We start from the raw sequence: 17,512 nt of genomic DNA on the forward strand, positions 1-17,512 counted from the left end.
CAGCAAGCAGCGCTTTTGTCTCCATATTTTTCTCCCTTTCAGGCGTAAACTAATGGGAAACCACACGACCCCATTATAATCTATGGAGTCCGCAGGTTTCCTGAGATAACCGCTTATTTTATATTGGATTAGGTTAGAAACCCATATGCAGATGTGAACCTGGCCTTAGATTTCAACACAAATTATGAGAGAATTCTGGCGCATTTTGCTTAGTAAATGTCCTCCAATGCGTTTTCCTCGCTCAGTGTCAGTGCAGTTTCTTTGTGCCTGTTTGCGAAACCAAAACGAAGAATGGAACCACTTTGACTTCAATAGCTCTAAACCCTGCATTAAAACAGATGTGTAAAAGCATTTTTAGGCTGAGGTCTCATGTTGCAGATTTTGTTGTGTGTTTTGAGCTTCCTTTATATTATCCATTCCTTTTTACTCCTGACTTTGGCTCAAAAAGCTGCAGCAAAATCTACAATTAAAAAACTGTTTCCACCACATGGAGCCTCAGACAAGAGACACACAGAGTATTTGTTCCTTTTGTGGTGCAGATTTTGGTGTGTTTTTCGAGCCAGCATTGGATTCAGCAGGAGGGAGAATTAAAAATCCTGCCTTTTTATTTCCCATTGCTTTTGAATCCATTCCAAAATCTGCACTAAAAATAAAAACAAAAATCCCATGTGTGTATTCAGCCTTAGAGAATTTTTGTGGAATTGATACACTGTAGCTTTTGGAATTTGTTTCTAAAAACTATCGCATCCTATAAGACTGAGTTGGTGTAAACAGAAATCCAAGAAGCGACTAGAAAAAGCAATATTTTGCATGCAGACAACTAAGCTTTTAGCGGAATTTTATCCTTTAAAAATTCATACAGAACTAGCATCTGTTACAAACCACAGTAAAGTGATATAGATACTGAAAGGCAACAGGTTTCTGAATACATTGCCTTTCAGTGTCTTCCAGCAGCTGGCACCGAATCTTGAGAACTTGGCACCATGTGATGACAAGATGCCAATATGTTTCCGGCAGAGGCAGCAGGTGTCATTGATTAAGCTGGCACCTGCTATATAGTACCTGTATATTGCATGCTGTGTTTGGGTTGTATAGTCTAGACAGTTGTATTATTCTATAGATATGATTCCCTTCTGTTCATCTTTCCTGATGCTTCCTGGTTGACAGGTTTTATCTCAGATGAGAACACCTGCCGAGCACCGTGCCATAAAAATCATTTGTGCACTGCAGTGTCTATGCTACTCATATGTAACATCGGTATATGAAATCCCCCAATATGTGCACATTGCAGTACAGTAAGGTGTTACATATTCTATAGCTAAATCATTGCAGATAATTGTAAAGAAAAACACATTGTCACATTTCGCTAGTAGTCTCTTTTGTATGTCTTAATATTTTTTACCGTAGGATGTGTTAAAGGGAACCTGTCACATTCTGCATGCAGCCGAATCTGCTGACAGCGTGTTATAGAGCCGGAAATGCTGAGCAGACTAAGACCTCGTTCACATCTGTGAATGAGGACCCCCCCCCCCCCCAAACGGAATACCGAATGCAACTGCAAGCGGTGTGCCAGTGAAAGCACACGGACCACATAGATTATAATGGAGTCCGTGTGATTGCCGCCAGATCTCCGCAGGGATCATGTGGACAGGAAAGTAGTTTACAATCTACTTTCCTGTCCGCATGATTTGTGCAAGCAAGCTCATGGACCCCATTATAGTCTATTGGATCCATGTGCTTTCACTGGCACACCGCTTGCAGTTGCGTTCGGTATTCTGTTTGGGGTGGGGGAGTCCCCATGCAGACACCCAGAATGGAATACCGAACGCAGATGCGAGCGAAGGGTAATATATAGGAGCAGATTTATTAAGACTGGTGTTTTGTACTCCAGTTGTAATAAGGATCCCAGTAGGCACAAGACGCTCTTCATTTATCAAGATGCTCTGACCCCTTAGATTAGGCATACGCCTATGTGCCAGAATGGAAATTTATCCATTGCCCCCATTGATTCCCAGAGATGTAGGACTCTAATTCCATCGGGGGTTCCAGCAGTTGGACCCCCCTCCACTGGCACTTATTCTCTTTGCTGTGGGTGGGATGCAAAGTAGCCATATTTTATACAGCACTTTTTTATTTTTAGCATTGTGTTGAAGGTAAGGCTTTAGCTATTGTATATACGGCATGGGCTACAGATGCAAAAGAGTAAAAACCTTCAGTTATTTCAAAGGATTGACTTCAGAGAGACTAAACTGATACTGTAAAGTTTCAGATGTGAACCCTGGGTCAGTACTGGAGTATAAAGAGAATAGCTTTAAAGTGTGATATACCCAATGAACACTTCTCCATCAGATATGGATACCGTAAATCTATTTTAGAAATGTCTATGGAATTGTATTTAACCCTGTGAAGAATTGTGTTCTAATGCTCTGAACAGTTTATACATACAGATGTAGTAAAAGCTGAATTATTGTCTTGTACTTCCTTTATGTACTAGTATATATAAAGTATAGAATTATAACAGCCCCCGCTCTTAATAGCAATTTTGGCTGAAAGAGAGAAAAAAGAGCAAACAGTGCGGCGACTTATCTCACGTGAGGATCGGGCATGTTGGAATTCTACATGCCTATTTTTTTTTTCCTGACATAGGCTCAACTAGCCTAATACTTCATACACATCAGGTAGTAGACTGCTCTGACAAAATCAGCAGGCTAAGCCAGAGTAACTTTAATTTGTATGGCCATCTTTTAGAATTGTTGTATTTCCAAATAGTACATATAAAGGGGGTATTTTCCTACCGCCATCCGCTCTTTGCATTCGTTTGATAGGTCTTATTTTCCTAATTCCAGCGCAGTTAAAGTTTTTTTCTGTAGTCCCCACCATTCCTGAGCAATCAGTGCTATTAGTCTCAGCATCCTATATGCTAATTAGGCTTTCTACTAACAACATTGTTGCTCAGATTGGTTGAGGGCTAGCAGAAAAAAATCCAACTACACCAGAGAGTCACCTATTAAAGGTTGCAAAGAATTGTTGTTGGAGGTGGTGAAAGGTTCTCTTGATATAAATGCAATTTTATATCTGCTACAACTAGATAAGCAGAAATCTGGACTCTTGTGTTTAGAATAAAGAGGACCTTTCACCATCTCCTCCAAGTCCAGCTCTTTGCATCATTTATTAGGCATATCTCCACTGATTTCAACACAGTTGAAATCTTTTCTGTAACCCTCACCATTTTTTAGCAAGTGCTGTTAGTTTTGGTGCCTGATATGCTATTTAAGCTCTATACTATCAAGTGGGCGATGTCAGGCAGGAGTAGATAAAAGGGGTGGGACTCTGAGTTCTTACACATAATCTAATACTACAAAGCCTATATAGTTTAGTAGGCACCAAAACTAATTGCACCCATTTCTTGGGAACAGTGGGAGCTAGATAAGAAATTCCATCTGTGATGGATCTATGGCATGGCGCCTATTAATAGATGCTTTTAGATGCTTTGGACGGGAGGTAGTGAAAGGCACCCTTTAAGAAGATTGACTTATAAAGGCTGCACATATCTGAGCCACATTGATGACAGCCTCCTCTGTGCTGAGCAGTTCTGAAATGGTCAAGTACACATGGGTAATAATCGCCCAGTCAAGGCTTCCCTTGAAATCCAGTCACCAGGGATTAAAGAAGGTGGGCTTCTGTTTTGAAAGGGGGATCTTCATGAGTAACCCCCTAGCATTGGTTAGTCTTTTCTGTAAGAACCAGCAGTAGAAAGCTGCATTTCTGCAACACCACGGAGCACATTTCCATGTAAGTGAACAAGGATCTCCGGTGACATATATTATTTAACTTGGATGTAGTTTTATCAATAAAAATTGATCACCTATCTGCAGGCTGGATAAATTCTGAAACATTGAGTACTTTCACAGTGCTAAACAATAGTACATTGGAAAATGTACAAAAAAACATTTGTTGCCCGAGAATTACAAAGGCTAAAGATTAACTGGCACTGGAACAATAGAATAATCATGAATTGTTCCTATGTTAATGAATGCAGGTTTACAGTCACTTAACAGTACAAGCTTATACAGTAAGGTGGTGGCTTTACTGGTAACATTTTGTTTCTAGATACCAGCTAATGATATTGATGTTACATTACTGCCCTCTTCAGGTTCTTCCATTTCACTCAGGTTCTTTCTTGGAAAAAAAAATGAGATTACTTTTTAAAATACCAATTGAATTCAGAATGTGTGTTTAGTGTAGTCAAGTTTCTCTGGGCTAATCCACATACAGATAAGCAGAGTTAAACCCAAACCTCTGTAGTGTTTAATTTGGTGTGGCATAATATCTTATCAGTAAAACCAATGAAAAGTCATTGGAATTTTTTTTTCAATATTTCATTGTTTTTTGTTGTCTTCTATGATCAGATATCACGCTGCAGCAGTTTAACCAATATCAGAAGTTCGGGATAGGGCTCGTTCACATCTGCGCCCAAAGGTCCGTTCTGAAGGTTTCCATTTCCTGCACAAAACTGGGCAGGAGACGGAAACCTGCAGGCATCTTTCATAGCCATTCATTTGAATGGGTTTGAAAAGTGTCCGGCCGTGAGCGCCGGTGAGCGTTTTATGCTCTCCACGGCGAAACCGTTTTTTTTTTTTTTTAACTGGACACAGAGTCGGACATGCAGTACTCTGTGTCCGGTTTAAAAAAAAACAGTTTAGCAGCGGAGAGCATAAAATACTCTTTTTATTCTTTTTAAGTTGCTTTCACATCACAATTTTGTTTTAGAGGATGTATGAAGAAAAAGAGGTGGTGCAAACAGATCTACACATCTTTTTTTTTTCTCTGTAAAGAATGCAGCAAAAAACTGATTCCCTGTATGAAAAAAAAAACAGTGTGGAAGCTGTATTAAATTTTTATGAAGAAGATATTAACTATATATGGTAGGAGAAGGTTACTACTAAGGTTGACTGGATATCTCACATCTGTTTTTCCCATCTAACCACAAGTATGAACTGTGTGTGACTATATATACATAGACACATATCCTACTAATATTATAAATGTGAAAGTTTGTGTGTTTGGATGTTTGTTAGTCAATCACGCAAAAAACGCAACGGATTTTAAATGAAATTTGACACATAGATAGACATTTTATCCTCAGTTAAAACATAGGCTACTTTGGCTTTACTACTGTTATGAATTTATGTTCACATAATATATTACGCTGCTCTTGGCTGCAGCTTATATCAGAGAGATAACAGACCTGGCTTTATCAGAAGCTATGTAAACACTCACCTAACCCTCAGTGGATTGTGTACATGCATTTGCATATTATCTGATCAGCTCCAGGCAACATGGATGGGAAAACACCTTTAATCCAAATCGTCAGTTTGCTACTTTTAAACATGCCTGTAAAAAGAAAATCTAATTTGTTGCAAAATTCTAAAACAATGAGAGCTATAAAGGTAGCCAGAAGTCTCCTCAAGCGGAGCTGAGGGAGATCATCAGCACCAACAACACGCTCATTATATGGCTTCTCAGTGAGCTGCTAAGATGCTGGAACAATCACTGGCACAACGCAAGGAACAGGTTTAGCGGCAGGCCAGCTTGACAGCTGCCGGAGCCGGCGGATTATCAACTCCAACAACACACTCATTATATGGCTTACCAGCAAGCTGCTGAGATGTCAGAACAATCACAGGCACGGCGTGAGGAACAAGTTTAGTAGGGGGACAGCTTAAGAGCTACCGAAACACCGGAGCAGGCAAACCATCGACGGCAGCAATTTGCTGAATATAGGTGGATCATCGACGCCAACAACACGCAGACAAAGTCGCGGGCAGAGACACGCACACAAACGACATACAAAATACACGAGTGCAAAACTGGGCAATTCTTATTGGGACGCTACACAAACAAAAAATGAAATATACCTGTGCGAAGCTGGGTCCTCCTGCTAGTACATCTATATGTATAGTACACATACAGAAAAGTCCAAACAAGGTGAAGTTTCCACTGGACATATACATATATAGTGACAGTCCATGAAAAACCCACTGCTGATGTTTCCTGATGGAAAATGATCAGCAGCGCTGTCCTCTGCGGAACCAAGCCTCTATGAGTTGGGATGCTTTGTGGCCAAGTTTCTTTGCATTTCTTGGATATGATAATGTTAATTTGTGGAAGCTTGGAAAATACATGACAGAACAGCACAAAATGATAAAGATATCAAAAATAATATTTGAAAATAATGACATTGATACATGTCAAATGCAAATATATTCCACAGCAGATACATACTACATCACTAATGTATAAATAATGCATCATCATATGATCATTGACAGACAAATAACTTGTTGAAACATTATAATCAAAACAAATAACATAATTTGGTAAAATGTACTATTTGTATTATTATTATTATTATTATTATTATTATTATAATATTATAAGGAATGTGTTCCAGGGTGAAGCAAATTAACACAAATTGACAAGTAACACAGTTAGGTTTGGCTCACCTGACTGTAACACCATTTTCCCCATGAAAACCTTTGTTGTCAAGATAATAATTTATTTCACAATATGAAAACTAGCATTCAGGAGCTCCAAACTGCTATGGCCCACAATGCAAGAGGAGCAATGCTGAAATCTCACCTGGATCTGCACCAGTATATCAGGGCAATGTTGGAGCAACGGGACTGACCTCTGTGCGCATTTGCTTTATTGCAAAATTATCGAAAACAGAGAACTAGAATTCCCTGGGCCATGGGCAAGACCTCCCTATATGAAATAATTTTCCTTAACAAATATACAGCAGCATGGAATTACAGGGCGTTTTTCGGCCCCAAATTGATTTTTGATACTGACCAAATATAATCATGATGACCAAAGATCGCAGGGGTTGCTCTGATTAGTGAATGGATACAGTTGCTTGACTTTTTTACAAATAGAAGTCTCAGTTGCTGCACATTAGGATTCACAATTTAACTCTATTCACTAACATCACTGGCAGGGGAACCCAGTGATCTTTGTTCAGGAGTTATGGACAAAGATGCTGTGTAGCCCTAGCCTGTCTGCTCTCCTGATTTAGTACATAACTGTATTTCCGGTAATATAACTATTCTGTAGCATCTTTTTTAGAATACTGTGTTGTGCTGCTTTGTTATGCAGCGTTCACATTGGCGCCCGTTTCCACCCATGTGATTTCCATCCTAATCCCCGGAAAAACCGTATAGGGGACGGCTTGCTGGCAGTCAGTTTTAAAACCCATTCATTTTAATAGGTTTTCAAAGCAAACTACTGGTATCTGTATGCAACCTCTCCACGGTGAAACCGTTTTTTTTTTTTGCACGGACACAAAGTTTAACATGCAGAACATTGTGTCCATGCAAAAAAAAAAAAACTGGTTTTCCCCCGCGGCTGCATTCGGACACCGGCAGTTTGCTTTAAAAACTCATTCAAATAAATGGGTGTTAAAATTGACCACCGGCAAGTCGTCCCCTATCCAGTTTCTCTAGGGCTTAGGATGGAAACCCCATGGGTGGACACGGGGGTAAGTGTGAATGCAGCCTTACTGAAAGAAATCCTTGACTAAATTGACAATTATGCATTACCAGGTGGGGATGTGTCCCCTGGGCTGTGAAGTCAGGGTCCGTTTTGGATGAATCTAGAGTAGGAAGAAAGGCACAAACTCCAACCTGGATTCTAAAATTACCAAATATTATATATTGTTAATATTGTATAATTAATAACAATAACTGCAAACATTGAATATTTAGGATGTGTCTATATGGTGTTTTTGGTCACAGCATTGCTGCTCTCATTGCTGGGCTGATGGTGCTTTCACTTATACATAATTACATTAATAATGGGCCATTCCTCATTACTGGGCATGCAGTAACTGCATGGAAATAGCCCGGAATTGGAAATAGCTCATTATTAAATAGTATTTCATTGGCAGCCCCAGCACTGAGTGCAGCTTTGTTACAGTCAGAACACCATCTGGCACCACCATTACTTTCTTAATGACTCTCTTTCTTAAAGGGGTTGTTCAGGCAAAACTTATATTTTTTAACTTGGCTGATGCCTTCAAGCGTGGTCCTCCCGATCCGTTGTTGTCTTTTCGTGGAAGTCCCTGCCACATGTGACTACTGAGGCCAATCAGCGGCGAGCATGTGACCTCACTACCTGTGACTTCCTGGGGTTCCTTCCTGAGGCTGCTGATTGGCCTCAGCAGATATGTGACTGTTGAGGCTGTTAGGGACATCAAGGGGTCCTCATAATAGAGTATGTTGCAGAGTTCCAAATTAAATAATAGGCCTTGATAAGCTACACCCATCCTTTAGGCCTGGAGAATCACAAAGACACACACACACACACAGCTGATAGTGTAACAAGTGAGTTCTGATTTTAATGGTGCAAAAAGGTAGTTTAAATACAATACAGACAAAAGCAGGTTGGACTATTCTAATGACATGATTGGTTGAAGAGTTATAACATAAGGTGTGGCACATGACTATTGGATAAGGCCTAATGTAATCTGCATCTCATTATTACTTTCCAAACTGGGATGATCTTTCACATGAAATAAAGAAGAATCTAAAATATTTATGTGTAAACCAACATCTTACACTAATTCTAGATGTATATATCACAGCAAGAGAGATAATGATCACATGCTGGTCTGACCACTCCGGTCTTGGGCTAACGATCAACAGGTTATAGAACCTGTTTCTACACATACCTTCAAAGATGAGACCCTTACCACAAACAGATAAGGAGTTATAACCCATCCATTAACATTCCACACGCCTTATCCCCTAAAGGGGTCTCTTAGACTCTAAACAGACATTGCTTATAAAGTTTATATGAAAGAAAATTACAAGATGGCTGAAAAGAATACAAAGATGGAGGATGTGATCCTAACAAGGCCAATCAGCGGCTTCGGCGAGAGGGATCCGACATGTCATTGCCAGTTAGTAGTTTTACTTTGAGAAGACACCAGCACAGCAGGACCAGATTTCGCTGGGAGGACACCGGAGCACCAGGGACATTTGGGTATGGGTTGTTTTTTTTTTGTTTGTTAGGTTTTTTTTTTGTTATTCAACTCTCCCTGCCTATTTTGGAATTTTTTTTTACCCTAACAATCTCTGTACACCTAAGTTGCCCTTACCATAATCCTCATATGTAAGAAGCAGCAGATGTCCTGAGCAGAAGTCATGATTCGTTTTCCTTTACATCAGTGTAGTCCTGTGTATTGGGTGCTGCCACCTCCTAGATGTATTTCCTGCTTTCGACTTCTTCATGGCACCCCAGACACTGTTTGTGGACATTGTCAATCAATGTCTGCTTACCTGGTCAATAAATTGGTACAAATATAGTATTTCCCACTATAACAGATTAGTGGGAAAGTATTTCTGCTGCTAAAGCTTCTTGAATTTCTGTATATGAGAATGTACCAGAGAGCAGTCAGCCATTTATGAAGACATCAGAGGAGTCGGAAGTTTCCTCCACAGCCCTGTGTGTCCTCATATATCAGTATCAGACGATATGGACATACCCGTATAATAAAGATCTTGTATACAAACACAATGCAGAGTTAAAGCGAGTATTTGGTGAGTTCTCCACTCTTGAATTCTTCTCTACTTTTTTGTGTCTATTTTAAGTTCATCTAATAGAAGTAATGCATTTAATGATTCTCTTTTATAAAGTATCTAGCAATTGACTTTGAAAACTCTCCGAAAAATCCAGCCGTAGATAATTAGTGCAAATTACTGAGGAATCTCCTCTTCTTACTTTTTCCTTTTAATTTTTTTATTTCCTGTCTTCTAATTATCCTTCTACATAAAGGCATTGCCTATGTAACATTATCTGGAAGAAATTCTTTTAACTGCATCACATCGTACCTGCTGTTATAGCACTGGATATATGGACAACAGCGTTCTTCCTGGAAGATTCCATTTTACTATATAGGAAATGTTCTGCAACAGGCAATGCAATGCCTCTCTGCTAAATGTATAACATATAATGCTAGAGGGATAAGATCGAAAGCTGTATTTTACTAAACTGCCGTAGCCAGTAATGGGTTTTCTGAACTTATAAGAGTATATTAGAAAATTGCTCAAATCACTTTATTTAAATAAGCTGGAAGGAAAATCTCGCAATGATATGGTATTTTAATCATAGACTACAGCACAGGTCTGAGAAACCAGAGATGCCTCATCCATTACAGCTTTGTATGGTCACTATTGATAACTCTTATTCCGTTTTACTTACTTATTATTATTTTACTTACGTTTTTTTAATATGGTGACCTAAACTTTATAGCTACCACTAATCTACCACTTTAATCTACTGTGGCCCAGGTCGCTGGCACCCTGTTCTTCATAGCGCTGCTCTTCTACTATATTGTTTCCAGTCTACTCATCAGTATACAGTATAGCTTGTATTTTGGCTGTATATGTCAGATTATAATAGATATTTCCAAAGAAGGATTTGAAGGGAGTTGGGGAATTCAAAGAGGGTAAGGAGTAGTTACGTGAAAGTGCCGAGAGGTGGGAGGTCTGGCACAAAAGAGTAAAGCATCACAAAATTGGCAGCAGGTAGAGATTTCTGGATAGAACTGGCTCAGCCCACAGTTCACATGGGGTTCCGCATGAACGCATTCCGTCGTGGCTTTCCGCTCCGGATTAGGCCCAAATGAATGGGCCTAGTCCGGAGGGTGTTGTCACGAGTCAGACGCTGCGGCTTAAAGGGATTCTACCATTAAAAAACTTTTTTTTCTAGGTAACACGTCGGAATAGCCTTTAGAAAGGCTATTTGTCTCCTACTTTTGGAAGTGCTCTCCGTCGCGCCGTTCGTTCGAAATACCGGTTTGTATTGGTATGCTAATTAGTTCTCTCGCAGCGATGGGGGCGTCCCCATTGCTGCTCGAAAACCGACTCCAGCGCCGCCTCTGTCTTGTTCGGCATCCTCCCCTTCCTTCTTCGGCTGGACGTCGGATGCCTGCGCAGTACTCTCTGTTCGGCGAACAGTGACAATGGATGAATCAACAAAGAGCACCTGGTGCACAGTCGGTATCAATAAAGCATTCTCCGGCTCCTTACAAAGGTACAAGATATGAATTGTAGTGAGGGTAGTCTTAAAAGTATTTGTTGTGAAGTATCATCTTCCTTCTAGGATAGGAAGCAATTCTCTCTATTTAGTCCTGGGGGAACCTCCATGTGAGTTTCAAAGGAGTGAATAAAGATATTGACTTCCTGTGGTTAGACAGTCAGTTTCAGTCACATGACTCAGCTGAGGACCAGACTGGAGTAAATAATTTTCATAAACACATCCACTAATAACAGTATTACCTTCACTATAGGCCAGAGAATACAAATGTGTGTTGGAATGCTTCTTTAAGGAGACAGGTTGTTATTGAACCTGTATCAGATGTTGTGTTTTTTTAGACTATGCTCCCTATATGTAGGTGGCAAGTATTCTGTTCACATAATATACACCTTAGGGAGTTATTCCATTTGTTATGTCCATGGCTACTGTTGTTACTTTATTTCAGAGAATTGTCTCAGTAAACACAAAGAAAGGAGCTGAATCTCTGTGTCTGTACTTGCATATCTTCATACTCCACCATTATGTATGCTTTGTGCACGGGCCAGAGGCCATTATAGTCAACGTAAACCTTGGGTGCCCCTTGTATTAGGGAACCTTTTGTATTGTAGTAGGATTGAAACATTGTGCTAGTTGGTTTTTAAGAGATCTTTTGTCTCAGACATCATAGTTTCTTTTTCTAGAAGAATAGTGCTTTCTTATAACCAACAAAGAAATCGGTGGTGTATATTGTTTATGTTCTGAAACATGTTATCTAGTGCAAGTTATACTGACCGTGGTCACCTATGGTTTCATTATTATCTGCGTGCCACTCGGAGAGAAGAATATTAACAATTCTGAATTCTAGCAAAAGAAAAACTTATATTTGGATAGAAATACAGATTACATTGCCATAAATACTTCCTTGTCACTTGCTCAATAAAAGCTTATTAATATATGGCATATTATATTTTTTATGGTATAGTCTTTATACATCTTACTATTGTTATCTCTAGAGCAGGGGTGCCCAATACATCGATCGCGATCTACCGGTCGATCGCAATGGACGTATGGGTCGATCGCGGGATGCAGCCAGGGATCCCCGGTGTCTGCTTGTTCACAGTGCAGGCTGAGAGTCGACTCTCAGCCTGCGCTGTGAACAAGCAATCCGGACACTTACAGGCCGGGCAGCAGTAGCAGCTTCGGGGGATGAGGCGCTCCCCGCTCTTAGGGATGGAGGGAGCCAGGGTGCTGCTTCTTCACAACGCAGGCTAAATGTCATCTCCGGACACTGACAGGCAGGGCTGCCGCAGCCCCAGCCTGCCAGTGTCCAGAGATAACTCTCAGCCTGCACTGTGAAAAAGCAGACACCGGGGATCCCTGGGCGGCCACAGAACGTCGCTGTCTCCTGCATTCACACTCCGCGCCGACCCCGCCCACAGACATGCCCCCCACAGGCCCGCCCACAGACCCGCCCTGGCCCCGCCCACAAGAAGTGGGTAGTAGATCTTTTGCCTTAATCAGTTTAGGAAGTAGCTCACATACTGAAGAAGTGTGAGCACCCCTGTGGTTCACCCATCAAAAAAATAAAAGTTCAAATCACCTGCCTTTCCCTACAATCCCCATTAAAATTAATAAAACACCCATATGTGTATATACGGTATCCAAGCCTTCAAAAATCCCCGAACTACAAATATATAAAAATATTTTTTCCATACAGTGAATGCCATAGAGGGAAAGTAAATTGAAATAGCCAAACCATTGTTTTGCCTCTCAAAAAAAGTTGAGTAAAACGCTATCAAAATGTCTGGCATTCCCCAAAAAAGTGGTAGAAAAGTACAAAAGGTACTATATATATATATATATATATATATATATATATATATATATATATATATATATATATATATATAGTGTGTGTGTGTATATATATATATGTATATATTTATTTTTAAAATCAGTGTATTGATTCCCATTTTTTTTTCTTCATGTTAATTTAATTTTCTATAGGTAACACGACACTCTTTAACCCCTTAACGCTAAATCACGTACCTGTACGTCAGGGAATGTGGTTAGTTCCCGCATTCCCACGTACCTGTACGTGATGGAGATCGCACGGGCTCAGAAGCAGAGCTTGTGCGATCTCCATGGGAGGCCGGCTGTATCTGACAGCCAGGCTTCCCCTGTAGCAGCAGGGACGGTGATTGCACCGACCCCCGCTGTTTAACCCTTAAGGTACCGTGATCCATAGTGATCATGGCACCCTAGGGGTTTGGCCGGCTATAAAGCATGCTGCCGGCTGCTTAAGGAGTCTGTGTGCTGTATTTTACAGCTACACGCTGCTCCTTAATCCCTCGCTCGCTCCGATGGGGGAGGGTTAACCCCTTGGATGCCAGGACGAGAGGAAACTAGTCTATGCATCTGCATAGCTAGCTTCCTCTATAGACTGCAATACACGTGTATTGCAGTCTGTAGTTAGTATAGAACCAGCGATCCTCTCTGATCGCTGGTTCTAGTGTGCTTGCAGCACAAATAAAAAAATGTAAAAAAGTTTTTTTTTAAAAAAAATAAAGTGTGTAAAACAAAAAAAAAACAAACATAGTTACATTTCTTGTAAATCTGGAAAATCGCTGTTACACTTGTAAGCCTTATAACGTCCAAAATTAAATTAAAATACAATCAAAAGATGATGCCGATATAAAGCAGAGATATGGGAGATAATATTTATTACTGTATTTGGGTGGTATAACTATCTGCCTGAAAAGCAGAGAATTTCAAATTTCCTATTTTTTTAATAAGTAAATACAAAAATATTGATTAGTGTTTACCACTAACATGAAGTATAATGTGTTACGAGAAAATAATCCCAAAATCACTTGTGTAAATTAAAGCGTCTCAAAATTATTGCCATTTAAAGTGACACATGTCAATTTTGAAAAAATAGGCCTGGTCCTTAACATACATTTGGGCTGTGTCCTTAAGGGGTTAAAATAAAGGTTTGGTGCTAAGAAAGAAACTCACTCCTTTAAATACAAAAAGTTCCGACAATCAAAAAACTAGGTAAAGTTACTTTTAAGAAATTATAATTAATATAATTCAAAAGTCATATAACGTTTCAGTCCCACTCAGAGCTTCATCAGCCATCAGATGGCCAGAGAGTATACAAGCATATGAGTAATGGCAGTTCTACCGTCCCGAGAAAGACTGATAATTTATTGCCCCAGGAATATCTTTTTGTTAAAATTATTGCATACATTATGTTCTAAAAACAACAAAACCATAAGTTTCTCTATTCCCTTTACTATAGTGGTGGTATTTAGTTGAATGAAGCATACCATATAACTATAACATGTTCTTAGGTCTGAATATTTCTCTCCTATAGTAATAGGAAAAGGTGTCTACATCTAGTAACCTATAGCGAGTACAAGCCTCATCTAGTATTCATTAAAAGGTAATCCAATTTCGACATTGATGCAGTTTGTGATGTCCTTTATTAGCTAGTGATTAAAACAAAGATTTAATACAAGTAAATTGATTATTGCAGAAAGCAATTATCCAGATAACAAGAATAAATAAGGCACCACGTACATGTATAGGTATAGTGCAGAGACGATTGGAATGTTATGCAAATGCTTTATGTTTTTCTTAATTTTTTGACCATTAAATGGGTTGTCTAGGACCTGAAAGTAATGGATAGGCCATCAGTATCTGTTTGGTCAGGGTCAAATACCCGATTCAGTTGCCAGAAACCGCTTACAGGGTTTACAACCGAAAGCAGCTTGACTCCTTTTCAAGTGAGCTGCAGTTCCCTGGCACCACCACTGCAGTGCGGGGGCACTGTACACTGTACTGGTGGAAGTGGGGATTGCAGCTTTCCCATATACTTGAATACAGCTGAGCAGTATCCGTCAGCCACATCAAGTCATCAGTAAGGGGTACAGGTGATGGTGCCCTCCAGTTAGTTACTATTGGCCAATCCTGTGGACAGGTCATCAGTATCTATTACACTCCAGGCCTGGACAACGCCTTTTAAAATGTATTGTCTAATACTATTGTGGGATACTTCTACATTTCACAAACAGAGCTCTGTCACTGTATATGCCTAGATGGGATGTGGCCTGCAATGATTTATATGGTCCTCTCATACTAAATCTATACTATACTAAAATCTTAGTCTAAATGTTAAGAATTCAGTAATCACTGTAAATAACTCCAGAATCCAAGAATAAGCTTATATCTAAGTAACTAAGGAGAAACAGAATGAAAGTTTAATTGGGCTAGTTTAGGTCCTTTGGTCTACCGTGTACAGATTTTGTTTGGATTTAAAGGTGACATGAGATATACCGGAAATCTGTGTCGGGCCTTTAGTGGCTTAGATTGGGGGTTGAATCTGTCACATGGGTTTATGGCCTTCTACATGAACAAGCCCTCACATCACTAATCAAAGCATCCATAAAGCCACTCATTGAACTGATAAGGGCCTTGTAAACTGATGCTTTGTTTACTTGTATGTAGCAATTACCATCTACTCTCCCACCAAACATTCTATTCCTATGTGTCTCTTTTTGCATAAATTGCATCCTTCAGAAATTGTGTTTTAAACCATGCCTGAGGAAGGGATCTGAGAAATCCCAAAAACTTGCAATCTGTCATCATTTTTAGTTAGCCATTTAAAAAAGGTATCAACTACTTAATTTTTCACATTGAATCCGCAGCGCAGTAGTATCTTTCATGCACTATGCATAGTTACATAGTTGATGAGGTTGGATAAAGACATTAGTCCATCAAGTCCGACCTATAACCCTACAATCCCTACAGTGTTGATCCAGGGGAAGGCAAAAAACCCCATGAGGCTCATGCCAATTGCGCCCCAGTACTTGGAAATCTGTGCTATAATTTTGTGGTTTGAGTTGCTTTTGTTCCTAAACACTTCCACTTACAATATTCACTCTCACAGTTGGTGAAATATCAAAGAGGGAAAATATATCACAAAATAACCTATTGCAAAGCTGGGATCCTATTACAGTACCACGCTGGATTTCAGTGAGCTCTACAGCATAACCCATTCTTTCATAGGTATTTGTAAGGGCAGAGTGTATGGCTAGCTGCTGGATTGTATACACTTGGGGCAATGGGAATAAATGAATGAAAGACCTAAATTCAGTTGTGTCCCAATACTTTTGTCCATGTAGTGTAACGTCCACATACCATGTAATAATATCTCAAAGCATCAGCGGGCAGAATTCTTTTTATTGATCCTTGTGCTCTCAGGTATTTGTCATGATTTCTTAGCTGAATAGTAACTAAAGTGTCTTATGGCTATGGATAACAATGAGTGTATACAAGTTATAGGATTCTTCAGATCAACCCCAAAGTCAACCAACCTACCATTACTGACCTTGCTTTAGTGTAGTGGGGCAGTTATGCTAGATTATATAAAGGTCTTCCCCAAACTGTTCCGATGAAGTTCAAAGCATATAATCACCCACAATGTCTTGGCAAGCTGAGTGACAATGACAAACATCTATAATGTGCTTTTTTAACTGAGGGACTCGAAGTGCAGGGAGAGTATTTGGGTAGGGGAGTTAGTGGCTGCCATACAAGCGGTCATTCCCAACACCCACAAGGGTCAGTTGTTTTTACAAGAAGTCATTTTACCTATTTTTTATGTTTGGCATAAATAAGAAGAACATACAAACTCCTTGCGGAGGTTGCCATTGGTTGTATTAAAACCCAGATCCACTGCAAGACAATGTTGCTCACCACTGAGCCACCATGCTGAAACATTAGGATTCCATTTTAATGTTTTATTTTGTAGCATATTTTATTTTTCAGACTGGGGTCACATGGGTTGGAAGTGTTACTAAGTTTCCATCAAGGAAATGTATGATGAAAACCAGGACCGTTAGATTTCGAGTTTTCTTAGGAGTCTAATATTGGAAAAAGTAGCAGCCGCACGGCCTTGCCTTCATGTAACAATGCTATGCACCATTGAACTGCTACAAAAATTTCATTAACATTCAAGTTTATGAGTAAACCTCTCAGCCATATTCAGACATTTACACTCGGTGAAGAGTAAAGAGCAGAAAGTTAACACGTATGTAAAGGTCAAAAGCTACAGGGAGCAAAATCTGTTTTTTCCATTGCAAATTGGGAAACATAATGCCAACTTGATTTAACTGTGGATTACAGAACCAAAGTAGAGGCTAGAGCTCCCACTTGGCTAAGAATTGATGGAAATTTGTTTCTTTCTAATGTAGCTTCTCTCGAGCCATTCATGAGTGAGAGAGATTTGGGAATTTATTCCCTGAACAGTTTTGTTTTTTTTGAATGCTAATTTTCAATTTTATTTATTATTTTTTCTATTCATCAATTTCCCAAAATGATTTTTTTTTGGCACATACAACATTCTATTTAAAGTTGTAGCAAATATCAC

General features: G+C 39.6%; 1 protein-coding gene across 1 annotated transcript in view; it reads left to right on the top strand.

Annotated features, from left to right (window-relative positions):
• TUSC3 (tumor suppressor candidate 3) overlaps positions 1 to 17,512 on the top strand; it is a 179,744-nt gene that overhangs the window by 72,279 nt on the left and 89,953 nt on the right. The window lies entirely within an intron of this gene.

This window comes from Leptodactylus fuscus, chromosome 1 (genome assembly GCF_031893055.1).
Source record: "Leptodactylus fuscus isolate aLepFus1 chromosome 1, aLepFus1.hap2, whole genome shotgun sequence".
NCBI classification, from domain to species: domain Eukaryota; kingdom Metazoa; phylum Chordata; class Amphibia; order Anura; family Leptodactylidae; genus Leptodactylus; species Leptodactylus fuscus.